At 37.9% G+C, this 21,308-nt stretch overlaps 1 protein-coding gene across 4 annotated transcripts in view; it reads right to left on the minus strand.

Moving 5' to 3' along the window:
* The window catches only part of GUCY1A1 (guanylate cyclase 1 soluble subunit alpha 1), a 66,589-nt gene extending 46,692 nt beyond the window's left edge, over positions 1–19,897 (minus strand). The window contains exons 1-2 of one of the 4 annotated variants that reach the window (XM_012783624.3): positions 19,815–19,897; positions 19,354–19,427 (exon numbers count right to left, since the gene is read on the minus strand). The gene's annotated coding sequence lies outside the window, so the exon portion shown is untranslated. The other 3 variants (XM_012783625.3, XM_012783623.3, XM_012783626.3) reach the window with 3 other exon arrangements.
* Between the last annotated feature and the right edge of the window lie 1,411 nt (positions 19,898–21,308).

The raw sequence follows: 21,308 nt of genomic DNA on the forward strand, positions 1-21,308 counted from the left end.
ACCTTGACTCAAGCATTATAAAAGTAACCCATATAACCAAAACCCTGCTGTACCCCTGAAATGTTTTGAAATAAAAAAACAATGCTTTAAAAAAAGTTATATCTAAGTCAATAGTTAGGGCTCCTTTTATTGAATTACAAATTAATAGAATTGACAGCACATCACAGAGCAGAAAGATTCTATTTTGTGTTTTATCTTATCTAATTCTATTAAATAATAAATTGCATGTCAAATTCCTTTAATAAAATGTTAGAATATAAAAATAGGGAAACTATGCTGAATGTCAAAACTCTTTTCTACCCATTAAATCAAAACTGTCATATAAATCAAGCAATCCTTACGCAGTACATACTCTCTTCTATAAATCTACATTATTTGCAGTACATACTCTCATCTATAAATCTACATTATTCCCAATGTGGAAAATTTTAAAACAAACCATCTCATAACAACCAAGCTTACATAAAAATTCTGTGGTATCTGATTTTCTTTTCCTAGAATGCTAGATTGAGAAATGATTAGTATATGTTATATAAAGAATGTTGTCTATAATCACTGCTTTTATCAATTATTCTCAATATCGATCTCTTTTATCTACTTACTTTCTCGGTGTTTATTTATTTTGTAGAAATGTTTGGGTACTGGGCAGGGAGAGATGAGACACTAATTGGCATATTTTTAAAGGATGTCTAGGTAAGTCACAACCCAGAGTCCAATTAAAATAGAAATATAGGGCTCCTCACAAAAGAAAAGTGGCTACTGGGATTGATTGTCACATCTGTGGAGCACTTGAATTAATGTTTTGAACAATGGGGAGATATCAAGGCCATCTTATTCCTGATAGAAGGGAAGAAGTGACTTTATGAGCTCATAACTCACCCAGTGGTAAAGGAAAGTCAAATTGTTTGGCTCTAACTTGTCATATACTTGGAAAAAAGATTCTGGAATAAGAGATGCTAGTGACTCCCACAGTTTCTTTTAATCCAGCCCTTGGCACCTTTCCCAAGCTCCTTGAGAGAAAGGACCATAAACTAATGCAGCCAGAAAACTTAAGACTTTTATATACTGCTGGAGATAGAACCTTACCCAACTTCACCAAGAGCAGATTAATCAAGAAGTATAGGCCTGGCCACAGAACAGCAAAGAAAGAGCAAGGAGAACCAGAACAAATGTGCTAATGGCGGAGGCAGGCAGCAGAGGAGATGCAGATGCAGGAGCTGAACTGCCACTGCGGAGGACACAGACACTCAGGAGCCTTGAAAGCAGGGGTTGGCAAACTATGGTCTGTGGGCCAAACTGTATCCCATTGCCTGTTTTTATCCAGCCTGTGATCTAAGAACAGTCTTTACATCATTCAATGGTAACTAAAAATCAAAGGAAAAATATTTCATGGTACACGAATATTATATGAGATTTAAATTATTGTCCCCACAAATAAAGTTTTACTGGAACACAGCCACACTCATTCATTTATGCATTGTCTGTGGCTGCTGCGTTCCTGCTACGACACACCAAGTTGAGTAACTGCAGCAGAGACCACAGGCCAGCAGAGCCTTAAATATCTACTAAGTTGTCCTTTGTAAAATCAGTTGATTGATTTCTGCTTTAAAAGAATGCTCAGGATATCAGATGCGTTATCTCATTTAATCTTCACAACATTCTTATGGGGTAGGGTATATGGATGTGCCTGTGTGTGTTTATGTATTTTAGTATTTTTTTTTTTTTTTACACAAGAAGAATCTGAAACATAGATTATGTAACTTGCCCTTGGTCATAGCTAGTGAGTGGTAGAAATAGGAAATGAACCCAGCTCTTCCTAATTACAGAGCTCACGCTCTGGAATGGCCTTGAGAAACTAGGGGCTTTTTACATGTCATTGTGATTGTGACTCAAGTTCTCCTATCAATAAATAGAATCTGGGAAAACAAAGACTAAATTCTATCTGCTAAATGAGAGTACAGTAGAAAATGGAAGGTCAGATTGTTGTACATGTCAATTAAGAGAACGAAGCTGAGATAGTCCCAAAACGCAGGAGTGAGAGATCCTTTCGGGCTCCCAGTGAATTCTAAGGGGACTCCCTTTGCAAACCTTCACTTTGAGGCTCTTTTGTATTATGACTCAGATAAGAATTGGAGGGCAACTAGAAAGACCATAGGTGTCTCTGCCACATTTAAAGGATCATTATGGCAAAGCAGAAGAAGAAATTCTGGCCAAGTATGTTTACTGGAGAATTTTTCTTTTATGTTTGGTGGGGATGGGGGGAGCAGGAAGAAGGCTAATATTTAATAAAAGAGCTAAATTAGAGTCCTGAAGACCAAAGGAAGATGTTTCTCTGGAGGTGGCCTGGGAGCACAGCTACTGAGTAATTAGGAACCAACGGGATGTCCAGGCCTTTTCAAGATTTCTGATCATCAGCAAAGCTCTTTCTGCTTCTTGAGGCAGAAAATGACCTTTTATCACCAATACTGAGACACAGATCCTTAATGCTTATGCTGGAGCTAGGCTAGCAAAAGACATGCAACAAATTCCAACACAAATTCAATTCTTTCTGAATTTTTATGTAATAATTAGTTTAGAAGAAATCATTAACAGAAATTTGGATACCCACAAATTCCATGTCGAGAAAGGCTGAGTCCTTTCCCATTAAATCCCAAACCACAACCATATTCTTTTAATGTCTTCCACCCTTTAATTGATTCAAAATAGGCAAATTTAAAAGAAATCTTCCTGTTCACAGTAAATCCTAAACAAGTTTTACTCTTCATTTCAGCATCAACATAAAGACACTGTCATTTTCAGAATATAAATTTGGAACTGGACGATATGTTAGAGATTACTTACTGCAATCTCTTCCACTTGCAGGTGACAGGAGTCTAGATTTTAGTGACTTGGTCTAAGCTTTGAGAGCTTGAGTCAAGCTCTCAAAGGGTATATATGTGAGACAGGAACTCAGGCAGTTTGACCACAACCCCAGAGCTCAGCCCAATGGATCCTGATCAACTGCTCAATTGAAATGCAGAGAATTCCCCCTCTTTTTGTGGACCCCCAACTACTGCACTGCAAGGACCACTCTAAGAAATATTTACCACTTAGTTCTTTTAATTAAAGTTAAATACTCAGCCATCTTTTGAGTGTTACATGAATACTTCCTGTTAGTCCCACTAGAAGGTAACATTTCACCTACACATCACACTAATATTAATACACACTATAGAATTTCTTTGGCTAGCTAGAGTTTCTAAATTATTTCCCCAGACTTTTTCATAATTTTCTCATCACCTTTTGCACTTTCTTAAGAAGCTATCTTTAGTCCCTTTTCAATTCTCTAAACACATTCTCTAAATAACCTTCTTCATCCTGTCTTTGTCACTTAATAGAAAGTTAGGTATTTTCCAGCTTAATCAAACTAGCCAACACAGATCACAGTTAATCCAACTTTGGACCTCCAGTTATTTATTTTCTGCTGAAATTAAAAAATAGAACTGCTGGCTCCAAGTCTTCTGGTATGCACACAGAAGAGGAAGGGGTATAGATAGGTAGCCTAAACTGTTATTATCAAATTTATTGTCTTTTTCCTGGATCCTTAGTATGTGAAGACATAAACACACATGTGTAAATAATATACAACATGATGAGAAAAAATTTTTTCAAACATGTTTCTATATATTCTTCTTTTCTATTTTATTATTAGTTGTATAGTGTTCTACATTTTTTGGAAGGGCCAAATCTCACTAGATATAGAGGTTTATGAATTTCTAATGTCTGAGCTTGCCAAAGAAATCAACAATGTCCTGTGACTTCCTTTTAACCTCACTGTGAAATCAGCTAAATGAAAAACCATCGACACTTCCTATAGTTCATTGGCTTATCAGAAGCACTTAGCACAGCATCATGCATCGTTGGGCATTCAATTAATATTAATCTAATGTTAATAAAATATATTAATATTGGGCTATTAACTATAAGCAATATATAGTGCAAGACAAAGGCAAAAATAACCTCATAAAAACACAAGTAAAAGGAAGCTAAATCAGAGCTTCTAGAATGTCTTGCTATTTGGAAATATGTTTTAAAATGAATTGTTAATAAATGTATTTATAATTATAATTCAATCAAAATTTTCAGAGCTTCAGAAAAGTATAAAACTGTTCCTTCCTGTAATTTTCTTCGAAGTGTGCTATAGGTGGGATCTATACATACATATATATATTTTTTGTATACATGCATATATGTTTACATATATGCAAACATATACACACAATAAATTTTCTTAAATGGCTATAAAAAAATGGAGAATGTAGAAATAGAGACTTAACAATGTTAATAAGAAATATCACTTTTAAGCAGTGGCAGCAAAAGGATGATCAGAAAGCCTTCTTGCCGGGCGCGGTGGCTCACGCCTGTAATCCTAGCTCTCTGGGAGGCCGAGGCGGGTGGATTGCTCGAGGTCGGGAGTTCGAAACTAGCCTGAGCAAGAGCGAGACCCCGTCTCTACTATAAATAGAAAGAAACTAATTGGCCAACTAATATATATAGAAAAACTTAGCCGGGCATGGTGGCTCATGCCTGTAGTCCCAGCTACTCGGGAGGCTGAGGCAGCAGGATTGCTTGAGCCCAGGAGTTTGACGTTGCTGTGAGCTAGGCTGACGCCATGGCACTCACTCTAGCCTAGGCAACAAAGCGAGACTCTGTCTCAAAAAAAAAAAGAAAGCCTTCTTGGAATGTGGCGAATTTGAGCTTATTTTTGCAAATGACTAGAGTTTGAAAATTAAGACATTGGCAAGGGGCAGCCCTAGAGAGAGAGCAGCATAAGGGAATGCAAGGAATGCAGGAAATTGTGGGAAAGTGGCAGGAAAGGATGGGTACTAGAGATATGGTAAAATTAAAGTGGGCATGATGTGGCAACTCACTAGATCTGAGGAACGGGATGAGGCTGAGGTTCTGTCTGGAATGATATGGTGCCATCAATAGAAAGAAATAACAGAAGTAGAGCACTAGGCCTGAGAGAAAGGGTATTGAATTTTGTTTTGTAAACATGGATCTTGAACTGTTAGAAGGGCATCTAGTTAGAGGTACATTTGTAAACTGCAGTCTGTCCTTTGGGAATGTATTACAAATTAGAGATGAATTTGTCTTCCTCCACAGAGAAGAAGCCATTCAAGTCAGGAGTTAATTATGTTCAAGATCAAAGGGCTATGTGTAGGGAAAGAAGATGGCCAATTAGAACTATGGAGAATAATCATGTTTAAGAATTGGAGAAGGATGTTACAACTAAGACAGAGAAGCAGAAATTAGAAAAGTATGATGAGAATGAATAAAAAAGAGGATAAATGTTTGGTAAGAAGGACCGATATCAAAATAGCATTTGATTTTTAAGATACAAAGATATTTATGATTTTTAATAGAGAAATTGCAGTAAGAATGGCTTCATGAAAGTGGAAAGAGAAAAGGAGTTATGGTGTGGAAATACTACATTGTAATTAAGTATAGATTACATTAAGACTAATGGATTGAGAAATAGCAAGTTTGAAAGAAGAATTTTGAGGACAGGAAATTCCTTTTTCCTTATTTACCCATATTAGTAGCTTTCTGTAACAAAGTTAGCTCAAACAAGGTCAAAGTACAGGGTTTTTCACTTCTGGTTAAGTTGTAGAAAATCACAAGAGACTCCCATTCTGAACCTAATAATGAGAACAAGCTAGACAAGCTATGCAATCATAATTTTTTAAAAAGTTCCATCACAAAGCATCTATGGAAACTACAGTTAAAATCACATTTAATTATCAGAGACTGAATGCTTTCCCACCACTATAAGGAAGAAAGCAAGGATGCCTGTTCTCATGACTTCTAATCAACATTGTCCTGAAGTTAGGTCCTAGCCATTGCAATACGTTTAGCAAAAGAAATAAAAGGCAAAAAAGGTTGCAAGGGTGTGCGTGTGTGTGTGTGTGTGTGTCCAGTTGAGCCCTGCACAACATGGGTTTGAAATGTGTGGGTCCACTTATAAGTGGATTTTCTTCCCCTTTTGCCACCCATGAGACAGCAGGACCAGCCCCTTCCCTTCCTCCTCATCCTCCTCAGCTTACTCAATGTGGAAACAAGGAGGATGAAGACCTTTATAATGATCCCCTTCTATTTAATGAATAGTAAATATATTTTCTCTTCCTTATGACATTCTCACTAACATTTTCTTTTCTCAGGCTTACATTATTATAAGAATACAATATATAGAGCACATATAACACACAAAATATGTGATAATTGATTATTTATGTTAGTGAAAAGGTTTCTTGTCAACAGTAGGCCATTGGTAGTTAAGATTTGGGGGTATTTTATGTGGATTTTTGACTGCATGAGGGGTCAGTGTCCCTAACCCCTACGTTTTTCAAGGGTCAACTATATATAGAAACACGGAATAACCAAATCAACACTGAAAAAGAAACACAGCACTGAAGGACTTATGATTTAAAACTGGGTATGTTCCAAGGATGAACATGGGTAAGGTCTTCCTTGATGGAGTGGTAGAATGTGACAGAATCTTCCACAGAGGAGGGTCAAAAGAAGCTAGTTGAATGTTTATCAAATGTTTAGCCACAGCATGTGGGTAGCATGACAAATTAGAACACTGAGGAGCTCCGCCTACATGCTACTTCCTTCCTACTGGCCTTCATCAAGCACAGTACACTGCCAAATGCTGGAGGTAAGGTATGAGAGGTGAGAGAGTTCCTCTTTATGGCATGTGGGCTTCCCTCAAGTGCAAGACAACAGCTTGCTGAAGGCTATGAACCAAGCAAAAGAGCTGAGAAAAAGAGCCCTGGGGTATTCAAAGTCTCCAACAAGTACAAGGCTGGGCTGCTAGAGCTGTGGCAAGAAAGTAGGACAAAGAAAGGTCTTTCAAGGCACAGAATGCTAGGAGAGCAAAGGGAACTTCCCAGAGACCCAAAAAGCTGGCTGCTGGGACTCCGTGGTTGTGAGATAAACAAAGATATCAGATGTGTCAGATCGCAAACCCTGTTAAAAAGAAAGCTCTAATTCTGCCCACAAAACATTTGAAGCCAGTGGTGAACCTGTTCAAAGTAGGGCTGCAACAAAGCTCAGATCCAGATTAACTAGTGGACTCAGCCCTTCTAATTTTTTGCCTGATGTATATGTGCACATACAGCCTGATATATAACACACAAAGAAGGAAAAAAAGTACCCAGGGTCAAGAGAAGAAACAGTTAATAAAAACAGACCAAGAAATGGCCCAGATATTGCTGTTATCAGAGAGTCAATTGGAGCAGAAAAAAATATTTGAATAGGTAATGGCTAGGAATTTTCTTTATTTGATGACAGCATCAAGTCACAAATCCAAGAAGCTTAGTAAAGCCCACACATGATAAATGCAAAGAAAACCACACATAGACTAATCATAATCAAACTTCTGAAATTCAAAGATAAAAAATTTTTTCACACTTTAAATTTTTCAAACTTTAAAAACAGCCAGAGGGAAAAAAAGGACCATAATGAAGAGAGAAAAAATGGTAAGATTAATTCTAATCAAAACAATTTAATGTGTGAAGGAAAACAAAACAAAACCTGGCTACCTTAAATTCTACATCCAACAAAATATACTTCAAGAGTGAATATGAAATACAAACAAATTTTTTAAACATTTCAATTGTGTTAGCATTAGACAAGGCAAAATCAAAGAATTACTTTTTTATTTTAATTTGACTAAATTTCTATTAGAATGTTCTCAAATATATTAGCTTTTTTCTATTTCATTTGATTTATTTGGAAGTTCACAGATCCTTGAAACCTAATTCTGAAAGTTATATGCTATAGAGTCTAATTAAACCATGGTATAAACAGATGCTATTGTTCACCTGTAAAACTTGCAAATACTCTGATATTGTGTGCTTTTTTCACTCTCATTCCCTCACAGACCACAGTGAAGTTTTCCAGAGGCTACATGACATGTGATGATGTGATCATTCTAATGGAATTTATGTTTGTATAGAATTTTTTAAATAGTAGGCTTAGAATATAAATTCACATTTTCAGAGATTAATGCAGTTTGTTCTCAGAACTTCCATTTTGTTTTTCCTAACTATCATTTTATTTGATATAATTCCTATAATCTCATTTCTTTATAATAATTCATTATTTTGAAATCACAGTTTTTCTTGAGCTTACATGTATACAGAAAAAGTAACTACACTTCGCTGCTTTATTTTGCAGTAATATCAAATTGTTTTAACTTTTCTAAATTTTAAATTTTTCACTTAAACTGTTAATTTAGAATTTAATGTTTATTCTGATTTAAAGGAAAATCTACTTATATTTTTCTTATATTTAAGGAGGGATTCTTGGCTTAAAGAAAGAACACTAAGAGACTTTCGCAACCCACAGGTACACTGCCTAAACCTTCCATGGTGAGAGTTTGTGGCTTTCCAATACTTCCTGACAAGATCGGTGGTGATACTCAGGAAGGTTACCTTTTTATACTGTATAAGAAAGCCTACCACCATTTGGAAAATCTGTGAATCTCAATGCACCAATATTTTCCAAATGACCATGGTGTTACATGAGCTGATGAACAAAATTATGTATGCATAAAGGTTTGGTTCCTAAGCATTCTTCAAGGGCCTTTCTTTATAATGATTCTCCCTGTTCTTAGTATCTTTCATCAACCTATCTGACCATTCATTTATTCATTCTTATATCTCAAAAGTATTTATTAAGTGTGTAATACTGCATTCTAAAGGATGGGGTTTCTGGGATTAAAAAGAAAAAAAACAAACAAATAAAAACAAGTCAACTTTAAATCTTTAAAGAGTGTTTCAAGCAAAGGTTAAGGGTAGAGAGACTAAAGCCACACAAATTCAGTTCAGTGTGATGCCATGACAGGTTGTAATGGGGACACAGAAAATCTCTATATAACCCTGCGTGGGTACATTGGTAAATGAATCCTTTAAAGGTGACATTTAAGCTGAGCTGAATAAGTAGGAAATAGCAAGGCAGAGAAAACAAGAAAAGGATTTTCAGGAGTAGAAAGACAAAGACGTGCAAAAGACAAAGACATGGAAACAAAAGAAAGGTTGGTAACCAACTGCAGCCAAGACAATGTGACTGCAACACAGTATTCAGTTAGGGGAAAGATCAAGAATAAGGCTGTAGTTAGGCAGTAAAGTACCTATCAGATCACCGGCTTGAAGTTATGAACACTGCATAACTCTACACCACTTAAGATGGTCTTTAACACATGGTGTGCAGCAAAAATTCTTGAGACTTGTATTAATTGACCAATTATTATTTATCAAAGACAGTTAATGTAAAGAATCTTAGCTAAATACCATTTTACTGTGTATCAAATAGACTGTGATAAGATAAAACCTACTAATTTCCACCACGCATTGAAAAAGGTCCAATGTTAAGATAAAAATAATTAAACTGATTTTACTCTGGTTTGATTTAGGTAGATAACCAAGGCCACAGCATGCTGATAAGAAAAATGTCCTAACCATCCCCACCAATAAATAAAACTAAGGAGGCAACAAAAGTATACAGAAATAGCTCTTCTTAGTACCTTCATTGCTTTGTCTTAGCCTTTCTCTTCCTGTTTAAGCACCATTATTTTTGCACAATAAACCATACTTGGGTCTACCTTTCTTATCTATGCCCCACATAGTGGATCTTTTAGTTTCCTTTTTCTCTTAACATTAAAAATCAATGTCCAAGTGCTATGCTCTTGATTGATGGCAGAATGTAATAAAATAAAAGTACTTTTTGCTACTGGGCAAACAAATTTGTGCTGCTCTTCTGCATAAAACAGTCACCCTTTGGAATGTTAGAGATACTCCAAAGGATTGTATCAACCCAAAGGAGATTTAGGCTCTATGGCAGAACCAGTGGGAGAGAAACTTTTGTGGAGGGTGGCCTGGGATACCCCTTCATACACGACCTTCTTGTTCTTGGCCAAGCTGGCACCTGAGCTATAGGTGGTAACCAGTCTCAGTCAAGATAAACTCTCACAGCTTCAAAGGAACGAGGAAAAAGAGGAGAAGAGAAAGGCAATGAGTTTGGTTCAAACAACATGCTCTCCAAGCAAAGTATAAACTCTTATAAAGAAAAATCACAGCTCTCCTACATATCACTGCTGAATTTTTTTTAGCATAAGATGACACAACAAGAGCCTAAGAATTACTCGGATCCAGTCACATAGAAAAGAACCAAAAATAGATGCAGTGACATATTAAATTGAGATTTGGGTAGATGTGGACAAAGAGGAATGTTACTTACAGTTAGTGACTGCAAATATTTTAAAACATTAAAAGAAATGGAATTTTCCACAGAGTTTTTACTCTTTCACTGGGAAGACTGCCATTTGCTAATCACATTTACAAATGTATAGGGTTAATTCAGTGTAAGAATATAGTGTTTTACATCTTGACATTTCAAGTATTAACAATTTTATTGTACTTTTCCAAATCTCCTTCCATTCTATATCTGCAACCCTCTAAATACTTCACATATAGTAATATCTTGATGAAACTTTATGTTCATGAATACACAATTTAAAAGCTCATGTTATACCAATGAGATACTGAAATTCCTATGCTTTATTAACTTAATAATATAATATTATCCATATATCATTTACCTACTTGTAAAAGAGCATATATGAAGTTGCAAAATGATTGAAAAGTGAGAACAATAAGCAGCCAATAATGCCACAATTCCAGTGCATACATAGTCATGCACTGAACAATGACATTTGGGTCACTACAGACCACATATACAACAGTGGTCCCACATGATTATAACAGAACTAAAAAATTCCCCTCATCTAGTAAGTAGTAGCCATTGTAGCATTGTAGTGCAATGAATTACCCACGTTTATGGTGATGTTGATGTAAATAAACATACAATTATGTACAGTGCATAATACTTGATAATGCTAATAAAGAACTAAGCATAAATCAGTAAATTTATGTAGTTACTATATTACACCTTTTGTCTGTTACTTTAGAAGGTACTAGTTCTACTTACAAAAAAAAAAAAATAACTGTAAAACAGCCTCAGGTGGTTCCTTAAGGAGGTATTCCAGAAGAAGTCATTGTTATCATAAGAGTTCACAGCTCCCATGCCTCTTATTGCCCCTGAAGACCTTCCAGTGGGACAAGATATGGAAGTGGAAGACAGTGATATTGATGATTCTGACCTTGTGTAGGCCTAGGCTATTTTGTGTTTTTGTCTTAGCTTATAACAAAAAAAGCTTAAAAAGTAAAAACCAAAAAATGAAAAATTCTAAAATATAGAAAAGCTTATAGAATGAGGATATAAGGAAAGAAAATATTTTTGTACAACTGTACAACATGTTTGTATTTTAAGCTAAGTATTATTACAAGAGTCGAAAAGTTCAAAAAATTAAAAAGTTTATAAAGTAAAAAGATTACAGTAAACTAAGGTCAATTTATTACTGAAGAAAGAAAAGTTTCTTGTATAAATTTATTGTAACTTACGTGTACAGTGTTTATAAAGTCTACAGTAGTGCACAGTAATGTCCTAGGCCTTCACATTCAGTCACCATTAACTCACTGACTCACCCAGAGAAATTTCCATTCCTGAAAGCTCCATTCATGGGAAGGGTGTGATATGTGTGTACTATTTTTTAAATCTTTTATACTATATTTTTATTATACTTTTTCTATGTTAAGATACAAAAGTCCTTACCATTTTGCTGAAATTGCCTACAGTATTCAATACAGTAACATACAGTAGAGGTTCGTAGCCTAGGAGCAATAGGCTATGCCATAGAGCCTAAGTGTGTAGTAGGCTAGGCCATCTAGGTTTGTGTAAGGGCACTCTGATGTCCGCACAGTGACAAAACTGCCTAAGGCTGAATTTCTCAGACCGTATCCCCATTCTTAAGCAACATATGACTGTATATAAAATTAAACTAGTAAAATAACAAACTTCTCTGATAAAAATAAATGTAATAACAGTCATAGGGTTTCTGAACATCAGGGATAGAAACACCCAATCCTATGCTATAGACTGAATGTTTGTGTCTCCCCCAAAATTTACATTTTAAAATCTAATCCCAAATGTGATGGTATTTGGAGATGGGTCCTTTGGGAGGTGATTAGGTCATGAAGGTAGAGCCCTCATGAATGAAATCAGTGCTTTTATGAAAGAAACCCTAGAGAAATCCCTTGCCCCTTTCACCATATGAGGGCACAGAGAGAAGCTGCCTTATGTTCACCTACGAGGAAGCTGGCCTTCACCAGACACTGAATCTGCCAGTACCTTGACCTTGGACTTCCCAGTCCCCAGTGCTATGAGAAATAAATTTCTGTTGTTTATAAGCCACAAAGTATGTACAGTAATTTTTTATAACAGCCAGAATGAACACAAGATAAGTATGCCAAATAATTTCCTCGTTAAGTGTAGAAAGGCATACCAAACTTCGAATGGTTTGAATTGATTTATGAAAGTTTAATTAAAAGCAATGTGTATGCCATACACCCCCCCTTCCTTAAAACTGAAAAACAAAACAAAACAAAACAAAACATCATTCCACATTACCTACTAAAGCAAAGATTCAGTCTGACATCCTGGACTTATTGTAATCTAACCCCTCTTTACCTTAAAACATTTTAAAAAACATCCCCCAATATATCCTCATTGCTCCAAGCAGGCGCATATCATATCACACATTTTTACTGAGTGCTTATGAGCCATTAAGCACTTCGGTTAGGTGTTTGTGCATAGAATGGGGAACCAAACAGAAATGGTACCTCCTCCTACAGAGTATCAGTCTAATGGGGAAAATAGATGATTCAGCAAGCAATTACAATATAGCATAATAATATGATAGGGGAAGCACAGGGTGTTGCAGGAAAACATAACCACACACTCAGCTCAGGCTTGGAAGATCAGGGAAAGTTCCTGAGAAGTAGGACTTAGTCCTATTTAGTCTCAGTAGGACTGAGATCTAAAGGATGAGTAGGTGTGCACCTTGCAAAGATTGAACAAGAGGAAAGAGAAAGCTGGAAATGGAGGAAGGAGTGATGGTGTTCTGCACAAACTTTGAATATTTCAAAGTGGAGGCTCAGGAAGGCAGAGTTTTTCCCTTCCTGCCATACCCTGGATACACACACACACACACACACACACACACACACACACACACACACATACACAGACACACACCCTGCTCCCTGCAGCAACTCCTTTCCTTTCCACTACCTAGAATACTCTTCCCAGTATTCTCTATATTTAAATCCTACAGGTCCTGTGAACTCCAACATCCTGATCTTGTTTTAAAATCTCAGCTAAGTCCTAGATCTTCTCTGGAAAGTCTTACTCAATATTTCCATCCTGTAGGACTCTCTCCCTTCTCCCAAGTTCTTTAGAACTTCTTAAAACTGTTCCACAAATATTAAGCTCATTGTTAAGTGCTGCCATGTATAATTGTGACACTATTTCTCGGCTTTGTTATCTCCACACTCAGACTTTAAATGCCTTCGTGTCAGGGACTGTGTCATAAACTTTGCTTGTATCTCCCTTGGTGACAAGTATAATCCATAATAAACTTTATTGAGAGAAGTACAAAACAGTGGCTGAACCTCTAAGAAGAGTGGCAAAAAATATAAAACATAAAATAAGCTGAAGCTTTAAAAAATTACAAAATAAAAAAAATGCCCTTTTTATTTTTGCTATGATTGCCAAAGTGGTGATGATGGCATTTTTATTAGATACAGCAAGAATACACTGTCTGCTGGCAAATGAAGAAATTCAAATGATAGTACATGATAAGACAAGCAGAACTACTCTATTCTTATTTTGCTTCATCTCTGTTCCTCAAGAAAATAATATGATACATGGAGGGCAAAAATGAAAATAATATGTTTAAGGTCCAAGACAGAGGATGAAATTAAATATTCAAAATAAGTTTAAATACATTAAATTGGAGAAATTATGCTACATAATACTTAAAGTATTCGAGAATAAAATAAGGCAATTGCTAAAAATCATCTTTAAAAATATAATGATGAAGAGAAGGGTTGACAGAGAATAAGGAATCCAGCCATTGCTTCAATTTTCAAAATAAAGAAGGTGAATTCCACCAACTCTAGCCTAGAGAGCTTGACATTAATTCCAGGCATTATTCCAAAGAGATGCTTAAGAATTTCGTATGTGACCACTCAAAATGTGAAGTATTATCTACAAGCCAATGAGAGGTCACAGGAGCACATCATTATAAACTAACTTGCGTGTATTTCCTTTTGTTTTTTAATAGGGTCACTAATATCTACTGTGCAGAAAGTGGAAATACAGGTCAGTAAGAAATTTGAGGAAATCTGTCACAGTATATACTCTTAGGCCACACAAGGAATATAAACTCCAAAGAAAGAAAGTTATTTGACTATATAACTGGTTGAACAGACTTATAAAAAGGACCGATTTATGGACTAATGTAAAGCAGGAGTCTAACTTAAAGAAATGTGTCTAGGATCATGCCAAATGTAGTTCCAGTTCAGTAATTTAGATGGTCACTTGGATGAAGACATTAATTATATCCTAATCAATTCCCCTAAACTGGGGAAAATGGCTAATCTGTATTATGGAATCAAAATCCAAAAAAGACCTTGACCTTCTGGAGCAATAGCTAACTAAAGGTCAAGATTAAACTTAATTGCAATAAGTATTTTTAAAAGTCCCAAATCAAGTGGCCAAACATAAAACTGGGGAGAAGAAGCATATTTGCAGAAGAATATACAAAAGAAATACATAATTAAACAGTGTGGTATAAGTGCAAAAAAAAAGAGGTAGATTGGATTTTAGGTTGATTTACCATATGGTATTCAGAGGAGATAACCCAATATAACCGATGATATTAGGACAGTCCTCTACATTCGGCTCTGGGGACCACACTTTACGAAAAATAAGAATGCAAGAAGAAATTCCCTAATGACAATGAGACTCTCACCCCATGCCAAATAAGCATGAGTTGAAGAAACTGAGCATTACCCTTGAGACTGCAAAAGTCACTATAGGTAAAAGCATTTTGTATAAGCACTTTAAGAGGTTAAAATAAGGATATGAATAGTATAGAGACAAATAGTAGAGTTAGATATAAGAGAGTTCTTATGCTCAGAAATGGTCAAATAAAGAAATGCCTATTATATGCAAGATGAGTATTGACAAATAATTTGCCAAAATTGACCTTAATATTCTCTGTGAGTTAGGAAATGTGATCCTCCACCATGGCGATAATCTGAGTGGACTAGAAAACCAGGAAAAATTCAGAATATGTATTATGGAGAATTTGATATGGAATCAACCATGAAATAACTTCATAGTACCGTTAGGCATCCCCTAAGCTGAAGTTGGAGTGAATCAATTAGTAGTTGACCATAAGATACAGTTATATCACATTCCTCAGCTAAATCCAAAGCAAGGAAGGTGAAGTAGACATTAAATGTGAAGTTAAAATTGGAAAAGCAGGTTCTGATAGGTCTAGTGGCAAGAGATTTGAGGATTAGAGCAGAGTTGAAATTGCTGGTGAAAGAAATAACAGTTTATAAGCAGTTCTGAAACTATATAAGAAAAGAGCACAGAAAGGTCTCTATATAACCAACACTATAGGTCCATGTGGGGTCATCATAAATCAAATAACCTACTGCATCAAGGTACAAAAAAGCCTTAATTCAAGAATAACAAAACAACAATGTCAACCTCACTAGACACCTACTATGTGCCAAGTACTGTGAATTCAACAATGGAAACCTTGAGGGAGATTCGGGTTTGGTAGGAGATGCAGACATTTAAACAGGTACTTTCGCGATATAATGTGGCATAGCAAAAGGAGATATGCCAATAGGTTGCACCTAGAAAAAAAATTCAGGATTAAGCAGTGGGTCTGCCCCATTTCCTTTTTCCAGGGCGTTCACTCCCAAAGCCATTGTCTAGTGTCGACTTCCTTAATCCTTACTATGGGGAGATGGAGGAGTTGGTACGTGACTTAACTAATTTGAGTTGGTTTCAATTTTATAAAAAGGAAGCCTTGCTTTAATGAAAGACTATTAATGGCCAGAAAGCATGCCAGGTAAGACAAGTTAGTAACTACCCACAGTGAGGCACATTTTTGTGACAAGATAGACCATACCTCAAAGTCTCTCAAGTGTTATAATGTAGTCATTCTCTCCTGAAGGTGAAGCTAGCCCTAAAGCCTTTCACTCTTCCCAAATAATTCTGTTAATATTCTAGAAGCCCCCCAAAATATAAGAAGATGACGCCTGTTGGTCTGAACCCAGGAGAGAAGAAAAAATACAAAATAGGTAAGACATTCACAATGTTGTGAAAGAAATTAAAAGAAGCAGATATGATTCAGGATAGCCAATGAATTACTCCAACCCTAAGTACATCAACTAGTTTATGGGCAACTAAATTGGTTCAACAAAAGAACTAAAAATTGCCAAAAGCTCTTCTTTTATCACCTTTAAATGGACACACCCAAAGAAACTATTACAGAATGAATGTAGATGGCCTAGAGATGAAAATCATTATTATTAATACTTTAAAAAAATTTCCTTTTACAAATGTGCAGAAAAGTAATAAATAGATCTGTGTAAGAAAACTTATCTGGATAAATATTTCTCATTAACTTGTATGAACATCAGTGCCATAAAAATTGAACATCCCAGCAATGAAAAAATGCCAAGTGACTTCTTAGTGAATCTGACATATACAAAGTCATTCTAAATAACTACTTTCTCCAAATTTTTTTCTCATCAATAACATACTTTTTGACTTGTTTTATCAAAATACTGTTTTCCTTTCCATTTCCCCTTACTTATAGATATTCATTATTACTGCTAATTTGATAATTATTTCTGAAAAAAGATTAAGTTTTTTTGGGGGGGTACATATCATGCTATTTTAAACTAACTTGTAAAAAAATAAATATTCTCTTCACCCCACACTCATTAATCGTTAGCAAAGGTAAATACAGGATTTAATTTCCCTTGTATGGTTTCTGAAAAAAATCTAAAGTTATACAATATCTTAATGTGTAAATAAAAGTGATGTTAGCAAAAAATTTAAATTTTTTAAAAATTTTGTTTCAAAAATGTCTAGGACAAAATTCTTAAAAGTTAGTCACAATAATATTTTATTGATGATTCATAAGAAATATAATTTAATTTGAATGCTGTCTCTTATGTTCATAAAATATAATATTAACTAAAACAGCTTATCAAAATGCTTATTAGTACTGAGTGTTGTAAAGTTTTCCACACTTCTTTTATCTTTGATTTTGCCATATATAAATACAATAACTTTGTATTTTCTTCTTCATTCTCTGAATGAAAAAAAACTATCATAAACATGTTATTTTATATTTGAACACCTATAAACAGGGCCTTGGAGGGACTATTTATACTCTGTACACTATGAAACACCATACCAGGCATAAGTACTTTACGTTTTGGTTGGATTTCAAAGACAAAAAAAAAAATATTTTCTGTCGTGTAGTAGAAAAAGATCTTACAGAACATGAAGAAACAGCAGGTCTCATCTATTCATTACGAATTTTTACTAACTTCACAGACCTGTTTCCTAACTAATGCATTTAAAATCATACAAACGGTCTATTTTACATGAAATGTTTAATTATTGCAACACTAATTATTCTAGAGTTTTCCCCTACTAGTCTGCATCTGCAGGCTTTATTTAGTGAGTTTGTTGTTTTGACAAGAAAAAGTGTGGCTTACATGTTTCAACTCCTTGGTTCTAATTTTTCTATTAGGTCACAGAACCCTTTGGATATCCGAGGGCGCTACTATCTCGATAAAAATGCAGCAACTTAAATGTCCGAGCACAATTTTGCAGACCTCAAGATCCCTTGAAGCAGATCCACAGACTCAGTTGTTTCATGACTGAACAAAGCATAGACTGTACATACAACCCCCACCGAAGGCGTAATAAAGCTTAGATGACTTTTAGACAAATTAAGTTTTGCTCTGGGATTCCAGACATCCTTATTGCTGTTATATTGTTGCTATCATAACAAGTGTTGATTTTTTTTTTTTACCATTCAAAATACAGTACCTGAAATGATCACTCCTGAAGAAAAACATATAGCCATATTTTAGAAAAGCAAACGGTTACTTCTAAACTGTGAACCAAGATATAAAAATCTGGTCTCTATCATCGAGTGCTTCGATGTTTGTCTATATGCAACGGGAAAGTTAACATGCTCCTTCCAAGATCATCTCTGGTAAGTAGGCAGATATTTAATGAAATCACCACTGGAGGACTTAACTTCTGATGTGTTATCAGTGAAGTGGAAATGAAAAAAAAAAAAATTGTCCTATTTAAAACCCAGCTGGGTTTCAATAGGTCACAAACCAAGGTGTCTTCAACCAGTCACCTAAGTGAGACGTACGATCTTCTGGTTTACTTCAGAAGATGTAAACAGTTTATAAAGTACAAAACGAAGGAATGACCATGTGCAGACCGATGAGTAAAAAAGGAAGACTCGCGAAATCCCTAACCTGAATCACATGACCACACCGCGACGCAGCCCCTCACACAAATGCCGCTCCAGGGCAGCTCAGCGACAGGCTCGCAGCCGCCCACTCAGAGGCGCAGGGACCGTGGTGACCCCGCTGGCCGCTGTTTTTCAAAGCGCCTCAGTCACGGTGCAAACAGAAATGAGACTGCTAAGCAGTAATACACACTCACGCACGCGCACACACACACACACCGCGTGCACCCGCACACACTTCGCGGAGCCCCGGGGCAGCCCGCTGGAAGTTTGCTTCCTCTGGGCAATGCAGCGCCCGCGGCGCTCGCTCTGCAGGAAGACGCGTCGCTTACCCGCGCAGCAGCCGCCGGGGGAAGTTGCCGCGAAGCGGGGCGCGGCCTCAAGCCCCGCCGCCTCTAAGGCCCGGGCATCCCTCGGGAGCGCGGGCTCGCCCGCCGGTGCGCGGGAGGCCGCGGCGCTGCCGCCGCACGGGGCTGGCGGGCTCCGAGGCCGCGGCGCCCCGGTCGTGGGAGAGCAGCGCCCCGGCGCGCCCCGCGCCTTCTCACGGCCGGCCCGGCGAGCGAAGCCACCCGCGCGGCGCGGCCCGGCGCCCACCCGCGCCAGCGCTCCTCCCCCAGGCCCTGAGCCGGGCCCCCGGGCGTCGTCTGCTTTGCTCTCTCGCCCCTCCCCAGCGTGGGAACCCGGCGCCGGCTTCCCAGGGCCGGGCAGCCGGGAGCGCACGGGAGGCTGCCCTGGAGGGGAAGGAGGACAAGCCGAGCCGGCGTCCCGGGAGAGGGGCGGCCTCTCTGGAGAGCCCCCACAGCGCCACTCACTTGCTGGCTTCCCACACCTCGGGGCGGCGTTTCTGGGTCTCCTGCAGCTCCAGGGCGCGCCTCGCACATCCGCACTGCGAACCGAGAGAGAGAGAGGGCGTCAGGGGCGGGCGGCGGTGGGGAGAGGCGACCCTGCAGTGGCACCTGTCGGTCCCCGCGCGAGTGCGCCCACGGCACACGCGGCCGCGGCGCTGACACCTGGGCGCGCTCCGCTCTACCTGCTCAACAGGCTGGGCGGGACGCGACGTGCCTCGCACGCCCGATCGCCGGCGCTGCTCCAGAACAATCAGTCCGCGCCTTTGTCTCTCTCCCGGTGTCTCTCGGTATCTCTCCCTTTGGTCACCCCCAAAGGACGCCTTGCAGTTCCTCTCCCTACAGCATTCGACTTTTCAGACCGCTCCCTGCCTCTTCCCCTTCTCTGCACTGAAAGACTGAAAAAGAAAGTAGCGGCCAAAACGCACCATGGTGAGGTCACCGCAGGGCCCGGCCCCCCTGCTGCCCGCGGCGGCACTCCCTCCCCACAGGTGTCCTCCCCGCCGCTCTCCTGGCCGAGGGCTGCTCTAGCGGAGGGAAAGTGTAGGAAAACTCTGCATGGAAACCTGCTGGCGGAAAACTGACTCTGTGCTGAGTCCCACCCACTGCGCTCACACTAGGGCAGGGGAACCGAGTCCTGCTTTCCACAGCCACCCAATCGCCATCCTAGAAATTACTATGTGGAGACAGAGACCGAGGGGAAGGGGACAAAGAAGAAGAAAGGAAAAAGAGGGAGGGGGCTGTAGCAAAATTCGGTCCACTTAAAAATAAAAACAAAAACACATCTTCACTATCCACTGGTCTGGAAAAATTGTATTTTTCCACAGTCAAAAATTCCAACATTTCCGCTGGGAAGTTGACATCTGCACGGATGGTTTTCTTGTCCTAGTTTTCATGGTTGGAAGCTAATCTCTTTGCAGATGCAATTCTATGGTTGCAGAGATTGTACATCTTTTTGAGTAAGGTCCAGCTTCTGCTTGGTTCAATACATTTAGTTCTATTTGTTATATATATGTGTGTTCTGATGTTAACGTTTTTGGTTGCCTTTCTGGCTTTTAAAAAAATCCTGTCATGTTTTCCATTGTTCGTTCACAATTAATCATGATCTTTATGCGATCCCTTTTCAAACCCAGGAACTTTGAGACAAATTGTTCATGGTTATGTCCCCCTAAAAATGCTTACCAAACCCACCATCTAATCTGGTCCCATTTAAGCTCATGGCATTTGCAAACTTTCCCCCATTCTTGCCTACTACTGTGTTTGCCTCATATCAAACATTAATCAGAATCAGAAAAAAAAAAGGCATTGAAATAGTCACAAGAGTCAGTAATATAAATACAGTAGCCAGAGAAACTTTTGTTTTAACATCAGGTACAAGTTCAGAGCTGTTGGGTTGCAGTTTTTATTTTTTCTGCCATCTCAGAAGCTTCTCTTCTTCTACTTCTAATCCATGATACCATCTTATATCCATGAAGCATTTGTATTCAGAGTACTTAGAACTTAAGATCTAGAAAGAAAAATTAAAAAAAAAATACACAGTAACTCCTAAGTAAAAGGGGGGGGGGAATCATACTTTTTAAAAAGTAAATTAAATAATATGACGGTTCAGAGGAAAAAGAGAAAAGAGATACCTTCTGGCAGGGAAAATGCTTCATAAAGGAAAAGCATTTTAATTAGGTCTTAAAGGATTGGTCATATTTGGAAAAAAAGATGAAATAGAGGAAAGTTTGTTTTGCTTTGTTTTGTTTCTGACAGAGGAAAACCTGTGAGCAAGCACATGGAGGTGAGAAGGCATGGCACTAGTATTCAAGAAACAAGGAGTGGTACCATCTGGTAGAAAAGAAAAGTACATAAAGAAAAGTATAGGAAGATATGATGGAAACAGAGTTTGGGCCCAGATGCCCTAGTCTGTCTATCCTCTA

The sequence above is a fragment of the Microcebus murinus genome, chromosome 15 (genome assembly GCF_040939455.1).
Source record: "Microcebus murinus isolate Inina chromosome 15, M.murinus_Inina_mat1.0, whole genome shotgun sequence".
Taxonomy (NCBI): domain Eukaryota; kingdom Metazoa; phylum Chordata; class Mammalia; order Primates; family Cheirogaleidae; genus Microcebus; species Microcebus murinus.